Source organism: Enhydra lutris, unplaced genomic scaffold (genome assembly GCF_002288905.1).
Source record: "Enhydra lutris kenyoni isolate GAN:26980312 unplaced genomic scaffold, ASM228890v2 scaffoldscaffold3, whole genome shotgun sequence".
NCBI lineage: Eukaryota > Metazoa > Chordata > Mammalia > Carnivora > Mustelidae > Enhydra > Enhydra lutris.
Window position 1 is genome coordinate 40264626 of NW_019154087.1, and position 27804 is coordinate 40292429.

Below are 27804 nucleotides of genomic sequence, written 5' to 3' on the forward strand. Positions count from 1 at the left end.
AAAATAAATAATCTGATTTAACATGGGCAGAGGACCTGAATAGATATTTTTCCAAAAAAGACCTACAGATGCAAACACACACATGAAAAAATGCTCAATATCACCAATCATCAGGAAAATGCAAACCAAAACCACAATAAGATATCACCTTACAGGGGTGCCTGGGTGGCTCAGTCGTTAAGTGTCTGCCTTTGTCTCAGGTCATGATCCCAGGGTCCTGTGATCGAGCCCCAAGGAAGACTGCTTCTCCCTCTCCTACTTCCCCTGCTTGTGTTCCCTCTCTTACTACTTCTCTCTCTCTGTGAAATAAATAAAAAAAATCTTAAAAAAAAAAAAAGATATCACCTTATACCTTCAGAATAGCTAGTATCAGTAAGACAAGAAAGAACAACATTGGTGAGGATGTGGAGAAAAAGGAACACTTGTGCACAGTAGGAATGTAAACTGGTGCGGCCATTATGGTAAAAAGTATACAGTTTCCTCAAAAAATTAAAAATAGAAATTCTGTATGATCCAATCATTCTACTACTATGTATTTACCCAAAGAAAACAAAAACACTGATAAGATAGACACATCCCACAGCATTATTTCCAAGAACCAACTACGGAAGCAATCCAAGTATCCACTAACAGATGAATGGATAAAGAAGATGTGGTATACAGGTACTGGGGAATACTACTGAGCCATCAAAAATGACATCCTGCCATCTGCGACAACACTGATGGACCTAGAGCGCACAATGCTAAGTGAAATAAGTCAGACAAAGACAAATACCATACAATTTCACTTACATGTGGAATCTAAAAAAATAATAATAAAAAAAATAAAACCAAAAAACAGAGATAAACCCATAAACAGAGAAAACAAACTGGTGGTTGCCAGAGGCAAGGGGTAGAAGGATGGGAAATGGATGAAGGGGAATGGGAAATAACAGGCTCCCAGTTATAGAATGAATAAATCATGGGAATAAAACGTTTTGTATTTGTACAACTGTATCCTAAAGGAATAGTGAACACTGCATTACTATTAACAGAAAAAAATTAGAAGTGAATTGGTATTTGAATAGAAATATGCAGTCATTAAAAAGGCTGATACAGATCAGTATAAACAATCATCATAAAAATACTCATGAGACATTAAATGGAAAAGAAGGGTTACAAAGAAGTAATATGATATGACTACATTTTTAAAAATTACATTTATGTTTTAAATACTGGAAGGATATATTTCAGACCAATAACTGTTTTTTGTTCAGGGTGATAGAATTAAAGAGTATTTTTTATTTGCTTTTTTATAGGTATTTAAATTGTGAGCAATATACATACACTACTTACGTAGTATGAAAAAAAAGTTAAAGTTTTTTAAACTCCTAACCACTTCCCTGTCCTAGTCACTTTCTTTTTCAACAATTCAAATCCTTTCCCTTTAATGTGACTTAACAATAGGAGACCATTTCCAAGCTTGCAGGTTATTTTTCCAATTCTAGACTGTGTGCTACCTTATAAACAATAAATGTAAAAATGTATAATCATAATGTAAGATAAAATGCTCCTGGAGGGGCTTCCTAAAGATACTTAATCCCACTGATTTTCATAGATTTGGATAAAATTTTATCACAGCAGGTGAAACATCTCTGTATTGAGATCCATCTACTTTATATTTAAATTGGCAGTCTTCTGTCCATTTTTTCTTAAACACATCTGTGTAAAAACTCCAATCAAAGGTAGACTGCGCTGATGTGAAGACACAACTATATGCTGTCTTTAAAACACCCACTTCCAGGGTGCCTGGGTGTCTCAGTGGGTTAAGCCACTGCCTTCGGCTCAGGTCATGATCCCAGGGGCCTGGGATTGAGCCCTGCATCGGGCTCTCTGCTCAGTAGGGAGACTGCTCCCTCCTCTCTCTCTGCCTGTCTCTCTGCCTGCTTGTGATCTCTGTCTGTCAAATAAATAAATAAAATCTTAAAAAAAATACAAATAAAAACACCCACTTCAAACATAAAGACACAGAAAAATGAGAAGTAAATGGATGGGGAAAAATACATCATACTAACACTAATCAAAAGAAAGCTGAAGCTACTATATTCATATCAGGTAAGGTAGACTTCAAAGCAGTGAATACTTTATCAGGGATAAAGACTGACATTTCATGACATTAAAAGGAACAATTCATCAAGAACCTAATAATCTTCAATGTGTATATACCTAATAACACAGTTCCAAAATATCTGTATCAAAACTTAGCAAAAAGAATAAGCAAGTAAACAATGATAGTTAAAGATATAAACATTATATTCTCACTACTGCGTAGAACAGGCAGACACAAAATCAGTAAGTATATAGACTACTGAACAACACTATCAGCCAACTTGACCTAATTGATATTTATAAAACACTCTACACATCAACAGCAAAATACACATTCTTTCCAACTGCACACAGAACATTCACCAAAATAGACCATATTTGGGGCTATAATACAAATCTAAATAATTTTAAGAGGCCTGGAATCATACAAAATACGTACTCTGAGCATAGAGTATTAAACTAGAAATCATTAAATGAAAAATGTCAGTAAAATATCCATGTATTTGTATATTAAACTACATACTCTAAATAACTCATAGGTCAAAAAAGAAATCGTAAGGGAAATTATTACAAAGTATTTTGAATACTACATAAGAACAGATCCAGTGAAAATTTGTAGAATACTACTAAATAAAGTGAAGCTTAAAAGGAAATTTTTAGCATGAAATGCTTATTAGAAAAGAATTTTTTTAAAAGATTTTTTGACAGAGAGAGAGAGAGATCACAAGCAGGCAGAGAGAGAGGGAGAAGCAGGCTCCTTGCAGAGCAGAGAGCCTGGTGTGAGGCTCAATCCCAGGACCCTGAGATCATGACCTGAGCCAAAGGCAGAGGCTTAACCCACTGAGACACCCAAGCGCCTCAAGAAAAGAATTTAAATGACAAACCAGTGATTTAAATTCTTACATTAAGAAACTGGAAAAAAACAGTACATTAAGCACAAAGTAAGTAGAAGAAAGAAAATATTAACAGTACAAACCAATAAAATAGAAAACAAAAAAAGAAAAATCATTGAATCCAAAAACTTCCTCTTTAAAATTATCAGTAAAATTGACTAAGCTCTACCTAGTCTAATCAGGAAACAAAGAGACAATACACAAGTTATCTATATCAGAAAAACAGGTCTTCCAGACATGAAAAGAATAACAGGAATATTATGAAAACGTGACAATATAAGTGAAGTAAACAAATTCCCTGAAAGACACAAGCTATGAAAACTCACCTAAGACAAAATAGGTAATCTGACTACCCCTGTATCTTTTTTAATTTAAATTGTAACTAAAAATGCTCCCCAAAGAAATCTCTAGGCTCAGATGGCTTCAGTCATGATTCTAGAAACCATTTAAAGAACAAATAATAACCTGCAATAAGCCTATATAAAATACACACAAACTCTTCCAGAAAACTAAAGTGAACACGTCCCAACTCATTGTATGAGGCTGGCATTACCAATAGAACAAAACCAAAGACAGTAAAAGAAAAGAAAATCAATAATCCTCATGAATGCTGACACACAAACCTTGCCAAATTTTTAGAAATCAAAATATGTCAAAGTCATCAAGTGAGATTTATCCCAGGAATGCAAATTCAATTTGTTTAAAAGATTTTTTTTTTTTAATTTAACAGAGAGAGAGAGAGAGAGAGAGAATACAAGGAGGCAGAGGGAGAGGGAGAAGCAGGCTCCCCACGGAGCAGGGAGCCCCATGCAGGGCTCGATACTGGGATCATGACCCGAGCCGAAGGAAGACACTTAACCAACTGAGCCTCCCAGGCGCCACTGCAAGTTCAATTTAACATACAAAAACAATTCATACAATTTATCACTCAGCAGACTAAAAATGAAAATCCATAACCACCTCAATAGGTTCAAAATAGCATTTCACACAATTCAACACTCAGACTTAAAAAAAAAAAATCAGTAAGTGTATCAGGCATCTTTCACAACTTGATAAAAGGAATCCAAGAAAAACCCACTGCTAACAAAACACGTAATGATGAAAATGAATGCCTTCCCTCTAAGATCAGGAACAAGGCAAGGATATCTACTTTTACCACTTCTATTCATCACTGTACTAGAGTTCACTCAGTAAAATAAGGAAGAAAGATGAAAGAAAACACATAGGAAGGAAGAAATAAAAGGAAGGAAGGATGGATGGAAGGAAGAAAACTGACTCGTAGACAACACTATCATTTATGTAGAAATTCATAAGGAAGCCACAAAAAATGCTACCAGAATTGTTAAGAGAGTTTAACAAGGTGATTCAAGATCAATTACAGAAAATTAACCATATTTCTATATAATACCAAAGAAATTAAAAATTAAATTGTTTTAAAAATACCATGTATAATAAAATCAAATATATGAAGTACTTAGAAACAAAATATGTACAAAGCCTATTCACTGGGAAGTACAATATATTGCTAAGGAAATTAAAGACCAGAAAATGGAGGCATGTACCATGTTCATGAGTCAAATGATTCGATATTGTTAAAATGTCAATCTCAGGGGCAACTGGGTGGTTCACGTCATGATCCCAGGGTTCTAGGATCAAGCCCCATGTCGGGCTCCCTGCTCAGCAGGGAGTCTGCTTCTCCCTCTCCTCCCTGCTTGTGCTCTCTCTCGCTATCTCTGTCTCTCTCCCTCAAATATATAAAATCTTTTAAAAAGAAAAAAAACAGTCAATCTCCCCAAATTGGTCTAGTGATTCAAAGTAATCCCAATGAAAATCCCAGAAGTCTTTTTAATAAAAACTGAAATGCTGATTCTCAAATTTATATGCAAAGCCAAGGACCCAGAATAGCCAAAATATTCTTTTTTTAATTTTTTATTTAAATTCAATTTAAGTAATATATAGTGTATTATCAGTTTCAGAGTTACAGTTCAGTGACTCATCAGTTGCATACAACACCCAGCACTCATTCCATCATGTGCCATCCTTAATGTCCATCACCCAGTTACCCCATCCACCCACCCACCTCCCCTCTAGCAACCCTCAGTTTGTTCCCTATAATTAAGGGTCCCTTACAGTTTGCCGCCTTCTCTGTTTTTGTCTTGTTTTATTTTTCCTTCCCTTCCTCTATGTTAATCTGTTTTGCTTCTTAAATTCCACATATGAGGGACGCCCATGCGGCTCAGTTGGTTGAGCATCTGCCTTCGGCTCAACTCATGATCCCAGGTTCCTGGAATCTAGTCCCACATCAGGCTCCTTGCTGGGCGGGGAGGCTGCTTCTCCCTCTGCCTGCCACTCCCCCTGCTGCTGCTCTCTCCCTCACTCACTCTGTCTCACTCTCTGACAAATAAATAAATAAAATCTTGAAAAAAAGCCCACATATGAGTGAAATCATACGGTATTTATCTTTCTCTGACTGGCTTATTTTGAGAATAGCCAAAATAGTCTGAAAAAGAAAAACAAAGTCAGAGGATTTAGACTATCTGCACTACATACTTTCAAAATTTACTACAGAGCTACAGTGATCGACATAGTGTAGTACTGATTAAAGGTAGATAAGTAGATTAACAGAACAGAATGTCTAGAGATAGACCAGTACACACCTGGCCAACTAATTTCCAAAGGTGTCAGGGTAATTCAGTGGGAGCTAAAGTCTTTTTTTCAACAATGGTGCTGAAAATGGATATCCATATGCAAAAAATGAACTTTGACCATTATATCACAAACACACAAAATGTCAAATTGAAGATGACAGATGTAAATAAGACCTAAACTATAATGTTTGATGAAGAAAACTTAGGAGAAAAATCACTGTAATCTTGGGTTAGGTAAAATTCTTACAACACAAAAAACATGAATCCTAAAAGTAAAAACTGATAATTGAATTTCATCAAAATAAAAATTTTTGTTTTTTGGAAAAGTGAAGTCTTTCGGTTTTGGGTTTGTTTTTTTTTTTTTCTCTTCTAAAGACACTGTCAAAAAAAAATGAAAAGGAAAACCACAGATTGGGGTATTTGCAAAATATTTGATAAAAATCTTATACCCTGAATATACAGATAACTATCATATCTCAAGACTAAGATAAGCAGTGGAATGCCTGACTGGCTCAGTCAGAAGAGGAAATGACTCTGGATCTCAGGACTATGAGTTTGAGCCCCACACTGGGTGTAGAGATTCTTAAAAATAAAATTTATTTCAAAAAAAGAGATTAAGATAAGCACTTTGATTTCTTTTTTGATGGGCAACATACTTGAATATATACTTTGCTAAAAATAAGGTACATTATTAAGATATATTATTTCTTGTGCTAAAATAAGCATGTGAAAAGTTGCTCAAAATCATTAGTCATTAGTGAAATGCACATTAAAACCACAATGAGATTCTATTGCACACCAATTTGAATGGCTAAAATTAAAAATATAGACAATATCAAGTGATGGTGAGGATGGGGAGCAACTAGAACTCTAATGAACTGCTGGCAAACTTAAAACAGTACTATCACTGTGGAAGTCTGGCAGGTTCTCAGAGTTACCATATAAACCAGCTCCTAGGAATTTACCCAAGAAAAACCAAAATACATTGTCTACCCAAAAAATCGTACTCAGATATTCTTAGCAGTTTTGCTCAAAACAGCCCAAATTTAGGGGAAAAAAATGTCCATTAACTGATAAATGGATAATGTGATAGATCTATAAAGTGGAATACTGTTCAGCAATAAAAACCCTATAAACTACTAACATATGCAATAATATATGAATCTCAAAAGCATTAATCTAAAAAGCCAGACACAAAAGATTATATATGATTCCACTAATATAAAATCTTAGAAAAGTCAAAACTATAACAACAAAAAGCAGATGTAGGGAAAAAACTGGAAGCACAAGAAAGGTTTTGGGATAAAAGAAATGTTCTCTATCATGATTATGGTGGCCATCTTTTTCTCTATGACTGTTAAGACCCATTAAATTACACACTTAGGGGGCGCCTGGGTGGCTCAGTGGGTTAAGCCTCTGCCTTCAGCTCAGGTCATGATCCCAGGGCCCTGGGATTGAGCCCCACATCGGGCTCTCTGCTCAGCAGGGAGCCTGCCTCTACCTCTCTCTCTGCCTGCCTCTCTGCCTACTTGTGATCTCTGTCTGTCAAATAAATAAAATCTTTTTAAAAAATTTTTAAAAAATGATTCTATATAGAGATCAAAAAACAAATAAGATATGGGGTTTTCCCCCCAATTTTTATTTAAATTCTAGTTCACACACAGTACAAAACTGCTTTCAGGAGCAGAATTTAGTGATTCATCACTTACTTAGTGCTCATCATAACAAGTGCCTTCTTTAATGCCCATCATCATCTAGCCTATCCCCCACCCACCTCCCTCCATCAACCCTCTGTTTGTTCTCTATCTTTAAGAGTCTTTTATGGTTAAGAGACTCTTAATCTTAGGAAACAAACCGAGGGTGGCTGGAGAGGAGTTGGGCGGGATGATGGGGTGGCTGGATGATGGACAGTGGGGACAGTATGTGTTGTGGTAGGTGGGTGTTGTTTAAGACTAATGAATTACAGACCTGTACTCCTGAAACAAATAATAGCTTATATGTTAAATAAAAAGAAGGGGAAAAAAAGAAAATTATCCAATTACTTAATGATCTGTTTAAACCTAAAAATTTATAAATACATATGTATTTGTTTTGATCAAGCCCTCCCCCCAAAAAATAGTTTGTTTCCCTCTCTTCCCCCCCCCCATATGTTAACCTGTTTTGTTTCATAAATCTACCTGAGTGAAGTCACACGGTATTTGTCTCTGACTTACTTCACTTAGCATTATACACTAGCTTCACCCAGGTCATTGCTAATGGCAAGATTTTATTCTTTTTGATGGCTGAATAATACTCCATTGTGTATATACACCACATCTTTATTCTTTATTTTTTATCCATTCATCAGTCAATGGACATTTGGGCTCTCTTCATAGTCTGGCTATTGTTTTTTTTTTTTTTTTTAAGATTTTATTTATTTATTTGACAGAGATCACAAGTAGGCAGAGAGGCAGGCAGAGAGAGAGAGAAGGAAGCAGGCTCCCCGCTGAGTAGAGAGCCCGATGTGGGGCTCGATCCCAGGACTCTGGGATCATGACCTGAGCCGAAGGCAGAGGCTTTAACCCACTGAGCCACCCAGGCACCCCCATAGTCTGGCTATTGTTGGTACAGCTTCTATAAACATTGGGGTACATGCATCCCTTCAAATCAGTACTTTGTATCCTTTGGGTAAATACCTAGTAGTGCAATTGCAGGTAGTTCTCTTTTTAACTTTTTGAGGAAACTCCATACTGTTCTCCAGAGCAGCTGCACCAGCTCGTATTCCCACCAACAATGCAAGAGGGTTCCCTTTCTTCACATCCTAACCAACATCTATTGTTTTCTGTGTTGTTAATTTTACCCATTCTGACTGGTGTGAGGTGGTATCTCATCATGGTTTTGATTTGCATGTCCCTGATACCAAGGGATGCTGAGCATCTTTTCATGTGTCTTTCAGCCATCTGGTTGTCTTCTTTGGAAAAATATCTATTCATCTCTTCTGTTCATTTCTTAACTGGATTACGTGGTTTTGGGGTGTTGAGTTTATTAAGTTCTTTACCAATTTTGGATACTAACCCCTTATCAGATACATCATTTGCAAATATCTTTGCTCATCCCAAAGGCTGCCTTTTAGTTTTATTGCTTCCTTCGGTGTGCAGAAACTTTTTTTTTAAGATTTTACTTACTTGAGAGAGAGAGACGGCATGAGTGGTGGGGGTGAGGGGCAGAGGGAAAAGCAGACAGAGAAACAGACTCCCCACTGAGCAGGGATCCTGACATGGGGCTTAGTCACAGGGCCATGAGATCATGACTTGACCCAAAGGCAGACGCTTAACCATATGAGCCACCCAGGCACTCCTGCCAGAAACTTTTTACCTTGATGAACTCCCAATAATACATTTTTGCTTTGTTTTCCCTTGCCTCCAGTAATGTGTTTAATAAGAATTGCTATAGCCAAAGTCACAGAGGCCACTGTGTTCTCCTCTGGGATTTTGATGGAGTCCTGTCTCACATTTAGGTCTTTCATCCATTTTGAATTTATTTTTGTGTATGATGTAAGAAAGTGGTCCAGTTTCATTCCTCTGCATGTTGCTGTCCAGTTTTCCCAACACCATTGGGAAGCTGTCAAGATATGGTTCTGAACTCAAGTTCCCTCTAACTGAAGAGCAAACAAGGCAGGCAAACTCGTGTTACAGCACCACATGCAGGGGGCAAAAGACAGCCCACGGGACAGGCATCTAATCCAGCCTGCACATGAGGGAGAGAGAGGAGAGGCTGCTACTTTTTCTTTTAAAGATTTTATTTATTTGACAGAGAGAGCAAGAGAGCATAAGCAGGAAGAGAGGAGGAGGAGGGAGAAGGAGAAGAAGGCTCCACACTGAGCAGGAAGCCTGATGGGGGGCTCGATTCCAGGACCCCAGAATCATGCCCTGACAAAGGCAGAGGCTTAACTGACTGAACCACCCAGGCACCACAGAGAGGATTCTTGGAAGAGGGAACATCCAAGATGTGTCCTGAGTGATAAATGCCTGGTTATTTATTCACCCACCCACCCAGCCATCCATTCATCCACCCATCATGACTCAAAATCTCTAACAGGAGACAGACTCAAAGATTATATATTATAGTGAGGTAAATCCAATGACAAAATTGTGTACATCATATAATGAGGACAAAGAATGAGTAATCAAACCAGCCTGAGAGGGCCCAGAACAGCTTCCTTAGAGTCAATACTCAAAAAGGGAGACTTTTCTCTGAATGCATAAACCTGGGTCCATCCTAGCCACTTGAATCAGCAAATTTAGGAAGAACACATATTGTGTGTGTGTGTGTGTGTGTGTGTGTGTGTGTGTGTGTGTGTGTGTTTTAATTGTCCAAACAATTCTAATGTTAAGACTGCAATGAAAAGCTTCACGACCCTGGATTTGGCATTTGGATTTCTTGGCTATGACACCAAAGGCACAGGCAAAAAAAAAAAAAAAAAGAAAACAGAAAGGTGAACTGGACTTCATGAGAATAAAATATATATATATATGCATCAAAAGACTCTTTTCAACAGAATAAAAAGGCAACCCACAGAATGGGAGAAAATCTTTCAACTTGCCTATCTGATAAAGAGAATAATATCCAGAATATATAGAAAACTCCTAAGACTTAACAACAAAAAAGACAAACAACCCAATTCAAAAAGCAGAAACAACTTGAACACACATTTCTCCAAAGATACTTAAATGGCCCATGAGCACATGAAAAGATGCTCAACACTGCCACTCATTAGGGAAGTACACATCAAAATTATAATGAGATACCACCTCACACCCATTAGGATGGCTACTATCAGAAAAACAAAAATAACAAATGTTGATGAGCATGGGGAGAAACTGGAAGCCCTGTGCACTGTGCATGGGAATGTAAAATGGTGCAGCCCCTATGGAAAACAGGATGGGGGTTCCTTGAAAGATTAAAAATAGAATTACCAGATGATACAGCAATTCCACTCCCGGGCATATGCCCAAAAGATCTGAAAGCAGGGTCTCAAAAAGACATTTGTATACCCCAGTTCTTAGAAGTACTATTCACAATACCTAAAACATGGAAGCAATCAAAGCATCCACTAACAGAGGAATGGATGATGAAATGCAGTAGATCACAGTATGGAATATCTCTCAGCCTTGAAAAGGAAGGAACTTCTGACACATGCTACAACACGGACAAAACTTGAGGCAATGAAATAAGAATGAAATAAGGCTAAATGAAATAAGACAATCACAAAAAGACAAACACTGTACGATTCCACTTAAATGAAATAGTTTAAAGTATTCAAAAATCAGAGCTCAGAATGGTGGCTGCCAGGGGCCTGAGGGAAGAGGGACATGGAACGAGACTGTTTCAGTTCTCAGATGGAAAGAGAATTTTAGAAACAGATGATGGTAATGGTAGCATAACATTTATAAATGCATTTAATACCACTGCACTGTACACTTAAAAACAGTTAGGATAGTGAATTTTACGTTATATGCATTTTGCCACACAAAACACTGCATTGATTCTGAACCTGTTATGCACAGGGAGCACCCATTATATCATTAGTACTAAAATTTCTAGCACTTATTCCCTGCTTCCTATGTACCAGGGACTCTTGAGGTAGGCACTCTTATGGACAGACCCAATTTTTAAAAAGTCTCTCACAGCCTCATACTCTGCTAACAAGAACGTAAAATGGTGCACTTTGGAAAAGTAGTCAGCAATTCCTCAACAAAGTTAAACCTAGTTAACCCTGTGACCAAACAATTCCACTCCCAGGTATGAAAACATATATCCACACAAAAACTTGTACACAGATGTCCATAGCAGCATTATTAATAATATCCTAAAATCCCATCAATAGACCACACAGAGACTAAATGTGGGATATCTATACAATGAAATATTGTCAACAAAAGAAATTAAAATATATGCTATAAATCTTAAAATTAAAATCAGCCAGTCACAGAAGACCACATACTGTGTGATTTCATTTATAGAAAATGTCCAGAATAGGCAAATCTGTGAAGGCCAAAAGTAGATTAGCAGTTGCCCAAGGCCAGTGGCTGGAGCATGGAGAAAAGTTAGATGACTGCTAATGGTGGTGAGGTCTCTTTTGGGGTGATGAAATGTTCTAGAACTGATTGTGGTGATGGTTGCATAACTTTGTGAATATACTAAAAACCACTGAACTGTATACCTTAACTGGATAAATTATATGGTATGTGAATTATATCCCAATAAAGCTATTATTAAAAACAAAGATGTCTCAGGGTAGAGGATGGGTCCAAGCCTAAGTCAGCAGTCTGTCACTGCAATGCAAGTATAATTATCTAGCACAGAGGTGACCATGTGATTTCTCATTCTGGAATACTTAGAGTTTTAAGATAGAAAAGAAACTCAATATATATTTGGGTGAGGGAACTAAAGACCTGTAGGATATCAATACTCAATATATTTGGGTCCCCCACACCAACGATAGACAGTTGACCCCTAAATACCATAGGTTTGAAGTACATGGGCCCACTCACATGTGGATTTTCTTTGACCAATACAGTGTGGTAGTATACATGTATTTTCTCTCCCTTATGATTTTCTTAACGATATTCTCTTTTCTCTAGCCTACTTTATTCTAAGAATACAGTACATAATACTTATACAACACACACGTTAATCGATGGTTTATGTTATTAGTAACGCTTACAGTCAACAGTAGGTTATGAATAGTTAAGTTTTGGGGAAGGCAAAAGTTATACACAGATTTTTGACTGCACAAGGTCGGCACCCCCAACCCAGGTTGTTCAAGAGTCAACTGTACTTACAGCTGATTTTATAAACATCTCCCCCAAAGGAAATCAGGCAAGTCTCCTACAGGAGTGCAGGCAGTCTTTCTAGGAGTACCCTCCTTTCTCACAGCTTCACCCCTGTAGATATGGAGATTACTGCAAGCTAACAAGCAAATGCCTGACAGCTGAAGCTGTATAAGCCTATCTAGAAATAAATTCCACGGAGGAGTCACAGGAAGGAAAAATCAAAGGGACATCATTTTTTTCCCAGTAAAGTTGTGACGTGACTTCTTCAGGGAGCTGCAGTGAGCTTTCCTGATTTGAAGAGTAACTGTCAGACGATATTAGAGTATGTACAACATAAGGATGTGATATTTATATATACCGTGGGAAGATCACCGCAATAAGTCTAGGTAACATCCATCACCATACTTAATTACAATTTTTTTTTCTTGTTATGAGAGTTTTCAAGACTTACTCTTAGCAACTTTCAAATATACAATATTATCTGCTAAAGTCATTACGCTATATATCACATCCTCGGAACTTATTTTCTAAGCGGAAGTTTGCACCTTTTGACCACCTTCTCCTGTTTCACCCACTCCTGCCCCTGGCAACCACTAATCTGATCTCTGCACTTCTGAGCTTGAGTTTTTCCTTTCTCTCTCTTTTTTTTTTTTTGGATCTACACATAAGAGCTTATACAGCATTTGTCTTTCTCTGACTTATTTGGCTTGATTTCACTTGTACAAAAAGGGATTTTATATTCCTTAATTAGCAATTTGTTTCTTTCTACAATATAATCACTCATTTATTCAAGAAATAATTACTGAAGGCTGCACTTACAGATGCCAGACACTATTCTAGGTATTGGGAGACACAAACAGCCTCGATCCTCATGAAGCTTAAACAAATATAAGAGAGAGACAAGACAGAGAGAAAGCAGTATATGAGATAGGCCTACACTGTGAAGAAAAGTAAAGTGGGGAAGGGAAACAGGAGGTGCTGGGAGTTGGTAGGGCACGGGGAGAAACTCACAGGATAGTGAAGTGAGGGAGGTGGGTTCAGGGATGGCTTCAAGGTTTTTGACCTGACAACTGGAACTGCTATTTACAAAAATTGAGAAAGTAAGGTGGGGAACAGGCTTGAGGGGAAAAATCAGGTTTGGCTTTGGGATCTGTTAAATTTAAGATGCCAATTACACATCCAAGTGGAGACTTAAATGGACACCAAGTCTGGAATTTGGTGAAAATGAGGCTGGAAATAATTTGTGGGTCTGTGGGTCAATGGTATAAAGATGGCACCTAAAGCTTGAACTTGTGACTGTCCATTATATTTCTGCAACCTCTTCCCTCGAGTATGAGAAAGCCGTTTCCATTACTCTGCCGCTAAGAGACTGCTACAGTAAGCATCCTTAGAAATAGTTCTTTCTGCTATAGATTAGCATTTTTATTTGTGTAAGGAAGCTTAAAAATAGAACTGCTTATTCAAAAGGTATAAACATTTTAAATTTTACTAAACACAGCGAGCTGATTTACAAAAAGACTGCAGCAGCCCACACTCTCTCAACTGGCACAGGATAGCACCCATTTTCCAATACTGGTGAGCAGTGGATATTACTCTGAAATTTCTTGCCAATCATATGGATGAAAAAAAATGGTATCTCATTTTAATCTTCATTTCCCTGAACATATCTGCATCTATTCATTGGCTATTTGTAAGTGCTTCTCTGTAAAATGTCCATTTTATGACAGGGTTGCTTATTTTTTTCTTAACAATTTGAAGATGCTCTGTTATATTTGAGATATGAAACTTTCATCTGGCAATTTGTGGCATGATTACTCCCAGTCTAGATTCACCTTTCGGTTTTGTTCATGAATGCCTTACATCACAGAAAAAAAATTTAATTTCATGCAAATCTGCCAATCATTTCCTTTATGGTTTCTGGACCACCTGTCTCACTTTAGAACCCCCAATTCTAAACACATCCCCCTAAGTTTTGTCTATCATTTTCATAGTTTTACTTTTTACATTTACGTCCTTCATACATCTAGAAGTTACTTTTGACTAAGGAAGGAGCTAGGGGGTCTAGGTCTATTTGCAGATAAACAGCCAACTATATCAACACCACTTATTTAGTAAACTATCCTTTCCCACTGAAATGCTCTGGTATCATATGTCCGACTCACCTGGGCAGCCACGCAATCTTGACCAAAAATAAATTCTGCATAAAAGTGTAAAGTGCCCTCATCCTTAATATAAACATGCAAATTACACAAGACTGAGACATACAAAATTCCAAGTCAAGAATTCCATAAGGGAAGAGGAACAACAGAAGCGAAGGACGACCGACGGCTTCTTCTAGATTTGTGGCTCTGGTCTGGTCATGATGACAACCAGTCCAGGGCTAGGGACAGAGAGGAGGCACTTAAACTAGAACTGAGAAGAATTCATTTGAGTCTTGGGCTCCCTCCAGTCTTTCCTGTCCCAGAGCTTTCACTGGTTGGTTTCATCCACATACACTGAAGCCTGATACCACTACCACTCCCAACACTGACACTTGAGGGTCAGTCCTAAGAAGGTCTCTAGACAGCTCTGTTTAGCTGAAACACTGCCAAAGTCAATGGCACATTTAAACTGTGGACAAATTTGAAATAGTGTTTTTCTGACCCTAAACATCCAAATCAAGGCTGGTAAATGCTAATTCATAAAGTGATTTACCAAAAGGATGGGCAATGAAGAAATGGACTAGGAGTTTGGTTTTTTCTTGAGCTTATACAATGAATGACAAGAGAAAGAAATTCTATGGGTCCAATGGTCCTGCCCAATCCCAGGTGAAGTGTACTGGCACTCTCCCCACCTTCAACCTGTGCTCCTGATGCACGTGTGTATGTGTGTGTGTGAGAGAGAGAGAGAGACAGAGACAGAGACATAGAGAGACAGAACAGTGGGGGAAAAAGAAATATCACTTACTACTCTCTGGGGCCTGGCCCACCCCTTCCTACTCCTAATCACCTTATGTCAGTTTAGAAATATAAAAAGTAGCTATTTGCGAAAGCTTTACAAAGCCTATAGATGAGTCCTCTTCGATATAAGAAGGCAGCCAATGCTTTATGACAAGCTAGAATGTAAAGAGAGAGGCATCCAGTCGATCTGAATTATATGCAGTGACCAAAAGGACAGCATAAAATACCCAGAAAATGTATATTCATATACTGTTCACCACTAATGTCTCCACGTGGAAATACTAATTACCAAAGCTTCAGTGCTTCAGAAATGATCTTCAATGAAGAACAAAGAACGGAAAGATGGGAAAAGCATGGCCTAACACTCATAATGACACCACACAAGAACTTCCAACTCCCCACGAATGACTAGCCGGTTTGGGGCATCTCTACCATGTGCCACCCCACGGTAAACAAACAAAAACATTCCATAATTACCTCAGCATTCTTTCCTCCAGGTGAAGAAAAAGAGCGGTTCACTTGTGCCTCCTGCTGAGCTCAGCATGACTGCGAGCTCCACTTTTCCTATCTTTCCTTTCTCTTCTCCTGGTGGCCAATATTCTTACTTTCAGCTGGGCTAGAGGAGACCTACAGCGGCCCATCAGCAAGCAGCCCACGACTCCTTAAAAGAAACCAGGGAAGTTGTGTCTAAGGCCATAATGAGCCCCACACTCCCCTGCTACTTTGACTTTTATGCCCCGTTGCCTCTGCGTAGAGGCAGAACGGAGAACTTGCCGTCTCCTTCAGCTCAATCTATTCAACCATGATCAGCACTATCCATACAGCACTAGGCCAATTCAACCGATCAGTGAAAAAGTCTTCTTGCGTGATAAAGGACATTAAACACAAATCCATGCCAAGTGGGAAACAGATTCTTTAAATGGTTAAGAATTCTCTGTAAGCTCTCATTAATATGACTTTGAAAAGAGGTTTTAAAAAAAAATAAAAGGTTGAAATTGGTGCAGCCACTATGGAAAATGGTACGGAGGCACCTCAAAAAAATTAAAAACAAAAATTTTATTCATTTCACTAGTGGGTATTTACCCAAAGAAAGCAAGAACACTAATTAGAAAAGCCATATGCTCCCCTTTGTGTCCTGTAGCATTATTTACAATAGCCAAGATGTGAAAGCACCCCAGTGTCCATCGATAGATAAATGGATAAAGAAGATGTGGTGTATACACATATAGTAAAATATTACTCAGCCGTAAGAATGAGATCTTGCCATTTATGACAACACGGATGGACCTAGAGGGTATTATACTAAGTGAAATAATTCAGAGAAAGACAAATATGATTTCATTTATATGTGGAATCTAAAAAAACAAATGAATAAACAAGAAAAAACAAAAAAACAGAAACAGATCCATAAATACAGAGAACTGGTGGTTGCCAGAGGGAAGGGGGGTGGGGACGGTGGGCAAAATGGGAGAAGGGGAGTAGGCAGTATAAGTTTCCAGTTACAGAATGAATAAGTCACGGCGATGAAAAGTACAGCACAAGAAATATAGTCACTGTTAGTGTAGTCACCTTAAGGGGGAAAAAAAGAGCCTTATAACTCTCTTCCTATAGCAACATGTACAACTCCCCAAATAGTTGACAGCTGAGATGCTATTGTGACTAGACCTCATGGAAAGATCTCACTCTCGAATTTTAATGAAGTAAATCATATTCCTTTGAAAGTCTGAGTCCACTGCAAATGTTTTCATTTCAATAGCTGATAGAGTATCAACGGAGAAAAATATCACAAGAAAGAAAATTAAACCTTCCATACAACAGGCTAATGATGGCATCCAAAAAACAACATATTGGCAAAGCAGACCCTTGCTGATAGAGCACTTGGGGATAAATGCAGGCTCTAAATCAGACCCAAAAAATCTTAAACCACATCAGTGAGCTAGAGAATTGGCAAGGAGCATAACTCTGCATCACTACAATATTCCACTCCCATCTATCCACCCCTTCCATATACATAAACTCATACCTATACATTCTGGTTTTTAAAAAAACAAACAAACAACGGGGCACCTGGGTGGCTCAGTGGGTTAAGGCCTCTGCCTTCGGCTCAGGTCATGATCTCAGGGTCCTGGGATCGAGCCCCACATCGGGCTTTCTGCTTGGCGGGGTGCCTGCTTCCTCCTCTCTCTCTGCCTGCCTCTCTGCCTACTTGTGATCTTTGTCTGTCAAATAAATAAATAAAATCTTTAAAAAAAAACACACACACACACACAAAAAAAAACCCCTGTCACTGGAAAGTATTTGTATCAATCCTATTAACAAATGGATATTCACAGTCACCTGGAAATGTACTTACCCCTGGGGTAAGGTGTGGTGGTAAGGGCTGGGAGGTATGGGAAAGGGTATACTTTAGTGTTTGCATTACTTCATGATTTTAAATTAGGTTGACGAATGCCTGATTCATGGCCCAGATGATACTACTTGCTAAAGGCACTGTTCTCAGGACACTCATGATCTTGGCAGTCTTTCCAAAAATGGGTTAAATTGGGGGCGCCTGGGTGACTCAGTTGGTTATAACCTTCTCCCTTCAGCTCAGGTCATGATCCCAGGGTCCAGGGATGGAGTCCTGCATCATGGGATCAGGCTCCCTGTGGGGAGCCTGCTTCTCCCTCTGCCCCTCCCTCTGCGTGTTTCCTCTCTCTCTCTCACAAATAAATAAAAATCTTTAAAAAAAAAAAATGGGTTAAACTGATAAAGTTTACTGAGCTGAAGTAGCCGAGTCTATTGTAGCTCCCTTTAGAGAAGTTCTGCTGTGTGACACTAAATCCAATGTTAGTTCTGTGAAGCCTCATAAATGGAACTATTGATCATTCAAGTCACTCTTTTATCCTCCATCCTTTAAATTCTGTGATCTTCTTTAAATAAAGATCATTCTGATCTTTACTGACCTAACCCCAGAAATCTCTCAGAATCCATACAGAACACAGCAACATAACAAAATAGTAAAACCTATGAGACCTGTATTTATTTAACACATTTCCTACCCTATGTACCCACCATGCTGGGCTTAGCACCTAAATACAAAACTAAGACACTCTTAAGAAATACACAATTCCGGGGCACCTGGGTGGCTCAGTGGGTTAAGCCTCTGCCTTTGGCTCAGGTCATGATCCCAGGGTCCTGGGATTGAGCCCCGCATTGCGCGCTCTGCTCAGCGGGGAGGCTGCTCCCCCTTCTCTCTCTGCCTGCCTCTCTGCCTGCTTGTGATCTCTCTCTGTGAAATAAATAAAATCTTTAAAAAAAAAAAAAAAAAAAGAAAGAAATACCCAATTCCGTGTCATATACTAAACACCACCAAATCATTGCCTCATAATGACAGCCATCAATTTTTTTTAAAGATTTTATTTATTTATTTGACAGAGATAGATCACAAGTAGGAAGAGAGGCAGGCAGAGAGAGAGAGAGAGGGAAATAGGCTCCCTGCTGAGCAGAGAGCCCGATGCGGGACTCGATCCCAGGAAACCTGAGATCACGACATGAGCCGAAGGCAGCGGCTTAACCCACTGAGCCACCCAGGCGCCCCGACAGCCATCAATTTTGTTCAGAGCCAATGTTAAGGTGTTGCTGTTGATTTCATAAAAGGAACTACAGATGAGAATATGAGCAAAAGGAAGATGCCATGATTCCACTTTAAGGTGTCAAAGAGCCTAGACTGCACACAATATGAAATTGGCCTTGTGGAAGATGCTGTGTGTTGCTTCCCCATTAGCCATCACCCACTTTCTCCTTGCACTAGAACCTTTAGGGTTGCTGGGCTCCTCGCCAGTCCTAGGAGATGACACTTGACTATGCCAGACTGATAGTTCCTATTTCACTAACTCAGGCACACCAGTGACTGGTCTATGGTAGGCCCATGCCCCAGGCCAGGCCCATGAGACAAGGGAGGGTGTATGCAAGGGGGTTCCTAGGCAAGGTTTTCCCCATTTTTGAAAGGTGACACAAAAGAAAACTCCCCTTCCCGTCTGCCTTTGAATACAGCTGTGTGAGAATGTGATGCCTGGAACTGCGGCAGTCACCTAATGACCATGAAGGGAAAAGCCCAAGGAAGAAGGAAAACAGACTGAAAATGGCAGAACAAAAAGACGGCAGGCACCTGCAAGCCCGACAGTGTCCTTATGCTAATTTAACCAATCCTAGAACCTTCTATAAAGAGAGCCTACATTTTATTCATTGCTCCTGCAGAAATGTAGCTTAGTATTCTGCTACTTGCAGCTGAAAGCATCCTGGCCATACACACACACCCATTTAAAAAAAAAAAAAAAAAAAAAAAAAAAAAAAAGCCAGGGTCAGACAGGTTCAGACTCCAAAGCGATTTCTTCTTAGGCAATCGCAGAACACAGAAAGGAAAACCACTTACTTTCTTTCAGATCATTTGGATCCCTGCTCAAAGATCTACCTCCATCAAAGCGAACAAGAAGCCTAAAGTAATCACACACAGAATTCAGGTGGGCTCAGCATAAATCGGCTGCAGCCTATTTTCCGGAACTGTGGCAAGATCAGATCACCTGGCTAGCTGTTGCCAAACCACTTCTAGTCCTCTAGGAGCATCACACAGTAAGCCTTAGTGTACTGTAATGTCCACAGTGGCCTAATTCACTTCACTTCCCTTTGCAATTTTGGACCAGAATGCTGGAGGCAATGTTAACCATGGCATAAAGAGAACATGTATGTATGTATGTATGTCCATATGTGGATAACCCATTTTTACACAGTGCCCAATATATATGCAAGGTATTTTTCTTGGGACCTAAAGTAAAAGACCCCAAAAAGTTGAAATAAAGACTACCCTTGAAAACTCAAAATACAAAAATTAGCATAATGTGTGTAGGTTCTCTTAATGACCCTGGTTTATAGCATCTTCCTCCCCTGTATGCATAGACCATTTATCAAATCCTATAGTGATTACTAAAAAAGTAATCAAAGTACTCATTTTTAGGTATATATATGTAATGAATTTATTAATTTAATATGCTAGAATAATAAGATCAAAAACATTGTAGGGAAAGATGTTACCACAAACTACTACAACTACTGAGAGCACCTCAGTCCTAACTTCAGGCCAGGCATTATTCCAAACACCTGAGATAAACTTATTAAATCCTGACAAAATCCTAATATGTAAATATTATTATCCATGTTTTATGACTAAGAAAACTGGGACACAGAGACGTTAAGCGACTTTCCCAGAATCATACAACCAGTGACTGGCAAAGCCAGGATTACAATATTAAAGTCTGGCCCAGAGTCCATGTTCTTACTCATTAGACTGCCTCCCATAATTAGCTAACACTCCAAATTAAAATCACTCACAATAACAATTTCAATTGCTATGAGTCATCTAATAATTGTAAAGAAATTGCAAGACATGTCTTAAAACAAGTGAAAAACTAATACAAAATCCACAAGGACAGGAGACAGTGTATCTGCTGGAGAATTACCAAAGATGTCAACATTACATGCTATGGAAGGGTATTTACTCAGATTCCAGTAGCTCCTGAAGAACTGTAAAATACCAGCTAAATAAACATATAGCATCCAGACTGATAAATTTCCCAAAAACACTCTACCTATCCTAGACCCATCAAGCTCACAGACCACCAAGGTATACCAGAGATCATCAAAATGACAAAATTGTTACTGCAACACAAAAATTCAGAAGCAAAGGCTGGGCTTACCCACTAATGTCATGGAAAATTCCTGGAGAATGACACTATTCTGAAAACTGCCCCTTCTCTGACGGCTAGATTTCCCTCCTCCCACAAGCTCACAAACATAAGATAAACTCGAACTTTGTATGTGCGTGGTTGTAAAAGATGGCATCCGTGAGAAATGTGAATGCAGCACTGTGGGTGACCTGACTCAGACCTGACTCTTCACTACAACTCCCATTTGGACACACTTAGGACCCTGGTCATTTGCTCCACACACAGTGAACGGGATCATGTAATCTTTACGGGAACAACAGGAACACATTTTACATCCCCACCTAGCCTGTAAACTCCCAAAGGGTAGGATCTGCACTAAATGCAGTGTGTTCTTAAATAAATAAATAAATAAATAGATAGATAGATAGATAGATAAAATGCAGTGTGTTCTGACAGTAACGGCAACAAATGAGGAACCTAGTAGTCTCGTCACTCAGTAAATATCAGCTGAATCAATGACTGCATGATAAGAAGTAATTCAAGGAAATAAAGGAACGAAGAACAAGAGGCAAACTGCAAGGCAAAATAAAATATATCAGCCTGAGATATGAATGATCGTGTGTGTTTTTCCCCCAGATATCTGGCAGTCAAAAGAGCATAAAAGAACTGGCTGGCAGTCACCTGATGGTTTTAAAGATGAAAAAAGGGAATTAATTGTTTCTCTATACCTTTAATCAAAACACCCTGAGTATATCTGGCATTTAACCAGTAAATGCAAGTACACAAGCTTCTTGGCAGCCCAGTTTATACCCTTTTGTTTCTTTTGTAAGGAATGAGGGGAGATTAAAAGTAAACAAGAGAAACAGTTTAAGAATAAAATTCTATTGTTTTCTTCCAAGCAGCCAGCAAAATTCTATGACTACTAAAACCAAACTGTCAGCACCCAAGCAAAACTGAAACTCAACTCCCTTTCCTGTTCTCCTTTACTATACCTGGGATGATATAATACTGACCTACTTTATAGAACTATAATGAGGATTAATCAGCTTAAAAATGTCAAGCTCATCCAGAGGAAGAGAGATTATAATACCTATAGTTAACCACTTCTAAATTAACAAATGAACTCAATCTCTTTTATCACAATGCAAACCACTGTTAGTTAAAAGTAACACTGCAAATTTTAAAAGTCACAAATAACACCTCACATTAAAGAATATGCCGAGGTGCCCGGGTGACTCAGTCGGTTAAGGAGCTGCCTTGGGGCTCAGGTCATGATCCCAGGGTCCTGGGATAGAGACCCCCATCAGCCTCCCTGCTCAGCGAGGAGCCTGCTTCTCCCTCTACCTTCTGCTCCCCCTGCTTGTGTGCTCACGCTCTGTCAAACAATTAAAATTTTAAAAATCTTAAAAAATAAAGAATATGCTCATTAATAAGTACGTATTTTCTAAAACTTTCGGGTATCTTTAAAGAAAGTAGGCTGACAAAAAAAAAAAAAAAGAGAGAAAGAAAGAAAATGAAACTAGGCTGAGTACAGACAGGAAAAAGTAAATTTTGATGACCTACCCCAGAAAATAAAATTATTGAATGACATTGGCTCCTGAGTTCCAGGCCTCTGAACTAGAAAGCTGTCCACTCAGCTAAAAGGAAGTCACCACATCCCATAGGGTTTGATTACTCCCATCGCCATCGTCATCATCATCATCATCAGAAAGGTTTTCGCAGCCTCCTGGACCACCTGCCACCCCTAATGAGAAAGGGATGGGGTTCCTAACAGGACAGTGTTGAGACAGGAACATTTCCTATGGCACCTTCTGCCTTTTGTTTCTGAGTCATGCCCAAAGAAACAGGCACTTCAGTAATGGGAAGTCATTACAGGGTGGCTTCCCTTTCCTTTCAGCTCAGCTAGTTTGCTTTTCCCCAAAAGCTGATTAACATGACTGAGTTACCATGTCCTTCAGATGCCCGAAAGGAACTTGATACGCTAGTTGAAAGTGTTACTTCTACCAGGGTTAGCAACAACCACAGCTCTGGGAATTGACGCTTTTGAGATATTCTGCTTTATAAACCTCATTTATCAAACAGCGGGAGAGCTGTTACATAGGGGAATGGGCATTATGGAAATGCTTAGGTTGAATACAAAATGTGAATGTGAATTGGATTAAATTACCTGCAAGGAAATAAAAGGAACCAATCCTAGACAGGAATCAAACCCGGTTGCACAGAAATGTTAAAGTCTGCTTATAAATGGTTACCTTTGAGGTCTCCTATGAAAAGGCTTCCCAGAATGTCAATGCAGAATTTGATAAATTTAACATCGTGAAGTTAGATGAAATAATTGCACCTACCACAGTTCTTGCCTACTCAAAACAGAAAGAAAGGTTGGAAGAGGTTTACATAAATGCAGATATCCCGAATAACATAAGGATTAGCTGAAGCTAAAATCCCAGTATGAAAAACCTGAGTATGCATGGGGAGAGGAGACCTGTGGGTTTGGCTGAAGAATACAGTGCTGAGAATGTGGCTGGGTGGGAATAAGAGAAGCAGGGTAAACAAAGGTAAAATTCTTGAATTTTTCTCCTATGGGCAAGCAGTTTCTATTTTAGTTCAAAAAATACTTCAAGATGTGCTTAATGTTCAGTTATAGTTTAGTCACTTTACTTACAAAACTATCATAATTTGGGGGAAAAAACTCATATTTTGCTTGCTTTCTTAAGAAGGGGGGAAAATTAAAAATTTAAAAAGAAGGGGAGGCACATAAGTGTTCCTATAATTCTGTGACTCTATATTGTCAGAAATTAGGAGATGAATTCATGGGCAAAAACATGAGGAAATTAGTAATAATCTCACAATGCCCTCATCACTGAAACTATCCCTGATTTGGGAGGAGAGGTAAGGTTGATAATCACCTTACCTCTAATAATTGTGATAATTGTGATGCGGAGAATGAAGGAGAGAAAAGTCATACAGAACATACAGAACAGTTATAATCCAACTGGTTTTTGTTTTGTTTCGTTTTTTAAGTGGGACACTGAGTTTAGATGGGACGTTGAAATTCTGCCCATAGAAAATGCTTCTGGGAATCACAGGGCTCTTTGCCTTTGGCCAAAGCACAAATGAATGCGTCACAGAGACAGCTAAGCTAGAAGCCCCGGCTGCCCAACGCACTGGGAAAATCTCAGACCTTCATATCCAGGAGTTTCAGGATTTGCTGTGTCCTTGAATTGCCCTCTCTCCATCACACACGGAGACACACACGAAGTTGGTCACACAAGTACCAAGAAGTAAGAGAAATGAGACAACAAGAAAAGCACAGTAGCCTCAGGAACAGCAAAAGCAATAGGTAACTATTACATGTTCTCAAGGAGAAAAAAAAAGAAACCCTTTAAAATCACTGTGGAGGGGTGCCTGGGTGGCTCAGTGGGTTAGGCCTCTGCCTTTGGCTCGGGTCATGATCTCAGGGTCCTGGGATCAAGCCCCACATCGGGCTCTCTGCTCAGCAGGGAGCCTGCTTCCCCCTCTCTCTCTGCCTGCTGCTCTACTTGTGATCTCTCTCTCCCTCTGTCAAATAAATAAAAAAATCTTAAAAAAAAAAAAAAATCACTGTGGAGTACTTTAGACCACTGCTGTGTCACAGGTCTAGGATTCCTCCTCGAAAAATGAGTTTGTGTCCCTTGCAACCGTGCCAATTAGAGACAGTGTGTACAAGCTGATCCACCAGCAGGACAGACTCAAGGCGCATGGTTTTTTTTTTTTTTTTTTTTAAGATTTAATTTCTTTATCCAACACAGAGACACACAGGGAGGGAGAGGCAGGCTTCCCACCGAGCAGGGAGCCCGATGTGGGGGCTTGATGTGGGGCCTGATCCTAGGACCCTGGGATCATGACCTGAGCCCAAGGCAGACACTTAACAACTAAGCCACCCAGGTGCCCCTCAAGGAACATGTTCTGACAGAAGAGTCTCATCCCGTCATCCCAGTGCGTCCCCTACCCCATCTTCTTCCAACCTTCCTTCCCCCTCCCTCTCTTTAATCCTTAACCCTACAAAGTCCTTTGGTCTGGGCAATGGTGTGGAATTGAAATCACAAACCCACCCACTGTCCCCAGAAGTGTCCTGAGAAAGTGGTCTTCTATCAAGTTCCCTCCCCAAACAGCATGGAGATTCCTTGGCAGTAGCATTTCTGCGGGCCGGGGCCAGCAGTAGCTGCCTGAAAAGGGTCTGTCACTGACTTCCCCCTCTCTGCCTAGTGGCTCTCCAGGTCACAGTTCTCAATAAACACATGGAGAAAATAAGCTCATTCTCTTTTTTCCAGTCATTAAAAATAAACCCAAACAGTGCCCAATTTAGAACACACCTACCAATGAAAAAAAGTTAAAAGAGAGGGAGGTGCCCACCCACATAATCTTTCCATTCAAAGAGGAACTATTCCACAGCTGCTATGGAGTTTATAATTAACAGACAAGCTTAACCAACAACAGAAGTTTCTGGAATCTACTGTAATTTACACTAGGGCCTTGCTTATTACAAATTTAGATTACAAGCATGGGCTGGATTCTGTGGCTGAATCCAAAAGCCTTCTCCACGCACTTCTAGCTCAAGTCTCTTGGAATCACTCAGCCTTGCCTACAGGGAGTGGCTACAGGCTTAGGCACTGGCCTGACCCAGTGTGCAGGCAAGAGCAGGGACTGCTCCTGCTCACTCACTCCCAGAGCCCATAGACCACCCACCGCCAGCTTCACAGAGCTGACAGGAGGCTCCTCCGGAACAATGTCGCAGTGCACTGAGATGCATTCACCATGGTGCCTCCCACGGGTCCTTGCGATCATTGGACTGTAAGCTTTTTGTTTCCTTTCTAACCAGCCACCCCAGGTCGGATCCTCTCACCCCAGGTTCTAAGACAAAGGTGGGGTGGGGGAGGCCGCCAAAGAGGGCAGAGTCACAGAGCAGACAGACAGGAGTAGGGAGCAAGGCAGCCTTCACAGGCCACTGGTAGCTTTGCTGAGTCGTCTTTACCATTTCAATCTACTCCGTCAAGAGCTACATTACAACAGGGAGTCAGTCTCCTTTTACAGGAAAGGGAACTGAGCTCAGAAACGCAGTCAGAGACGGTTAACACCTACACCAGCTTTGCCTGACTCCAGAGTCCACCCTAACTGCGTCATCTCTGCAGTCCTGGAAAGATCTCCTCCTGGTCCCCAAAATCCTCCCTCCGAGGCTGGCCATGGTGAGGACAAACCCTTCGAGGGTCGTTGGTATAAAATGGGCCTTAAATGCCTCTAAGTCCTGGCTGAACATTCGCATTCCCACAGGAAGAAGTGAGCTGTTGGACTGTGACTTGCCATTAATCCCTCTCCAGGCATTAATGGTTAGATTCCAGCTCTCACTTGGGGAAAGAGCAAGAATAGGAACTTCGTGTGAGTTTTAATAGAAGGAAGGGAGAGAAGGCCTTAGTTTTTACTCTTTTCCAAAAAGAAAACCATTTTTAGAAATCAAAAAACTTTCCCACATATTATTCTTTTATGTTCATTGGTAAAACACATAATGGATAGGAATTATTAATTCAATTAAGAATTGGCAGCACCATTATCGAATTTTTATTTTAATGAATAACAGAATCTAATAGCATTTGAAAACCGGTAGTATCAGGTACATTATACATATAAAGGTGTACAAACATACGGCCCATGCTACAAACTCCTTCCTTGAAATCCTAAGAGCCCAGGGCCCATAAAGCCCTGACAGAACATTGAGATTTGCTCCAGGTGAGTAGGCCTGATGGGATGTCTTAGGGAGGGCTCCAAAGAGGGAACCTTGAGGCAAAGAATGGGGAAGGAGCCCACAAATCATACTTCACATACTTCATAATTTTGCTTAAGATTAGCCCTCCGGGGGTGCCCAAGTGGCTCAGTCATTAAGCGTCTGCCTTCAGCTCAGGTCGTGATCCCGGGGTCCTGGGATGGAGCCCTGCATCAGGCTTCCTGCTCAGCAGGGAACCTGCTTCTCCCTCTCCCACTCCCCCAACTTGTGTTCCCTCTCTGGCTCTCTCTCTCTCTGCCAAATAAATAAATAAAATCTTAAAAAAAAAAAAAGCCCTACAGCCCTTTATCCAATGGTTAAATTATTAATTTATAAATTAATACTGACATTTGGGCAGGTGAACTATGGAACACAGCCACTTGCTATGGGAGGGAATAAATATGAGAAAGGAGGGAGACAATGTGTCATGGAAAAAATTGAGCTCATCCTGATGCCAAACTGACCTTCCTAGATAAACATGAAAGGGTAAAATTATCTAGAAAAAAAACATGAAAAAATTTTAGTTCATCCTGATGCCAAACTGACCCTCCTAGACAAACACAAAAGAGTAAAATTATCTAGAAAAAAAAAATCAAGGCTGTTCTTTAATGAAGCTTCTGTACCTTCACTTGATTTGGATTGAATAAAAAAGATAACAAGTAACAACAAAATGACACACACCCACATTAGTGTAAAAAACACAAATGGCCACACCTGAACACACTTCCTTATCATTTCTCACCAAAGGGAGACCCATTTAAACATCATCACCACCCCTTCCAAAATCCAAGACTGAGAAGTACCTCATAAATTCTTCCTACATCTATACTGAAGGTCAAACTCACACAGAAAAAGTGGTAAGAAAATAAACTGAAATCACTGGACAGACCCTATATGTACAGCCCTTTTCACCTTCCATCACCAT

At 39.6% G+C, this 27804-nt stretch overlaps 1 protein-coding gene across 4 annotated transcripts in view; it reads right to left on the reverse strand.

The window, feature by feature from the left end:
- Positions 1–27804, reverse strand: part of LOC111153353 (HECT and RLD domain containing E3 ubiquitin protein ligase 3) — a 120739-nt gene that overhangs the window by 79683 nt on the left and 13252 nt on the right. The window lies entirely within an intron of this gene.